The 2,189-nt window shown below is 63.9% G+C and overlaps 1 pseudogene; it reads right to left on the bottom strand.

Moving 5' to 3' along the window:
- Positions 1-618: 618 nt before the first annotated feature.
- Positions 619-982, bottom strand: LOC147645533 (serine/threonine-protein kinase pim-1 pseudogene; annotated as a pseudogene).
- Positions 983-2,189: the final 1,207 nt, after the last annotated feature.

Here is a 2,189-nt window from a genome sequence, read left to right as displayed (position 1 = left end):
CACCTGCCAAAGCCTGCCTGCTTCAGGCCGCGTACCAACCTGGAGAGACCTCCTGCGGGAAGAAGAGCTGCCCCAACACGGTGTCACGCTCGTTCTCGAAGGGCAGGAACCCGCACACCATCTCCAACAGCAGCACGCCCAGGGACCAGATGGTCACCCCATCGCCGTGGTAGCAGCGCAGGCCGATCCACTCGGGCGGGCAGTACGTGCATGTTCTTAGGGGAGACGGGTGGCACTGCTCAGGCGCAGGCTGCTGCCTTCCAGAGCCTGGCGCCAGCCTCCTGCCAGAGGCAGGGGCTGCAGCCGTGGCCACAACTTCCCCCCAAGGCCTGCCTGCCTCCCCCTGACAATGGGCCAAAGCCAAGAAACCATTCTGCAAGGCTGAGAACGCCAGAGGAGCAGCCCAAGGCCTTGCGGGCCTGCCAAGCCGAGGAGCCGGGGCCCGGCTTTTGCAGCCCCTTTCTGTCAGCAGGGCCGGCAGCCGGCTCCTGGGGCACAGCACCTGCCCCGTGCCACAGGGCAGCCGGCAGCCGGCTGAATGCCGCACCCCACGGACCAGGAGGGAATGGGGCCATGCAGTGCCTGGCACTGGGAGCAGGGCCCGCGCTCTGGGCTCACCGGCAAACTGTGTGAAGGCCCGCTCCTGCAAGAAGATGCCGCAACCAAAGTTGATCAGCTTCAGATCGCCAGTCTCCAGGTTGACGAGGAGGTTCTCTGGCTTGATGTCCCGGTGCAGGACACCGCAGGTGGTGCAGTGCCACACGGCCTCCAGCACCTGCCAGAAAAGCCAGCGCGCTGCCTCCTCGCTCAGGAACTCTTGCTCCAGCAGGATGCGCAAGAGATCCCAAGATTGCTCTGGACGCTCCATCACCAGCACAAAGCTGTCAGGCAGCTGGAGCCAGTCGAGGAACTGGATGATTCTGCGGCAGCCAAAGCCCACCTTCTCCATCAGCACGATCTCCAGTGGAACCACAGGTGCCATCGGGCTGTGAGGAGGAGACAATGCCTCCATCACAGGGCCTGATGCTCCCAGGAACCCCCCGAGTGTCCGCATGTGCAGCAGCCCCAGCCAGCGCCAGCCACCTTGCTCTGACCTGCTTCTAGGCTGCTCTCAGAAGCCCTGGCCTGGCCTGGGAATGCCCCTCCAGAGCCCCATGGGAGCCTCAGACAGCTCCTCAGGTCTCACCTGCCGGTACAGAAGCCTTGTTGGTATTTGGTGGCTGTATGGGAGCAGCTTCCTGGAGATGGAGGAAACTCCCTGGTCCCCCGGGAATCTTTTCATCCACCAGGCACAGGTTGTTGCCAGCTGGCACGTCCAGCACCGTCACCTGGGAGCTGTGGTCCGGCAGCTGCTGGCTCCAGGACACTTGCTGCTCCTCCCCCTGCTCCTGAGACGGCTCCCCTGGATCGGGCTGGGCTTCCACTTGGACCTGTGGGCTTTCCCTGGCCATGTCAGTGCTCAGGGATGCGCCCATGTTGTTGAAGTCCAAGGGTCCAAGGAAGCTGGGAGACCTGTCCCTGGGCTCTGCACCTTCTGCAGGCTGACAGGTCTGGCTGAGCCTCTCTGAGGGATGGAGGCTGTCAGAGATAGCGGAGGCTCCTGGCACCATGGACGTTCTCTGACCGCCAGAGCTTCTTGCACAGACGGCGGGTCTTCTCTGCTGTGCCATCCTTGCAAGGCTTGAGGCTCTCCCAAGGATGGCCAGTCTTGCTGAGAGCAGCCTCCTGAAGGGATGGTGGCTTCTGGAGAAGCTGGGAGAGCCACAGCAGGGCAGGTGGCCTCACCTCATCAGCTTCTCCAGTTCTTTCCACAACGCCAGCCACATCCCAAAGAAGAGCGGCACAGATGTCCCATTGCGTGCCCAGTGCCGGATCATCACTTCCTGCAGCTCTTGGGCCACTGCCATGCAGGGACCGCAGCTGCAGGAGCTCTCCAGAGGGCTTGCGGGAGCACCTGGCCGCTGGTGAGGGGTGGCCCGAAGCCTGGAGAACCTGGGAGCTGCAGGGGCTGCTCGGTTCCTCCATGGGCCTCTGGGCCTAACCCTGGGGCGCTTCCTCGTCTGCCGCCTCCGTGGTTGCCAGTGGCCACCGGCCCAGCAGACAGCCACAGCGGCCAGCAGCAGGACAAGGGCAGGCATCAGGACGCCACCGTCACCCATGGCTACGGCACGTCCCATGGCGACTGCACT

Source organism: Cyanistes caeruleus, unplaced genomic scaffold, assembly GCF_971803275.1.
Source record: "Cyanistes caeruleus unplaced genomic scaffold, bCyaCae1.hap1.1 HAP1_SCAFFOLD_239, whole genome shotgun sequence".
NCBI lineage: Eukaryota > Metazoa > Chordata > Aves > Passeriformes > Paridae > Cyanistes > Cyanistes caeruleus.
The sequence above is the reverse complement of the archived record's forward strand: the minus strand, read 5'-3'. Positions and strand labels throughout refer to the sequence as shown.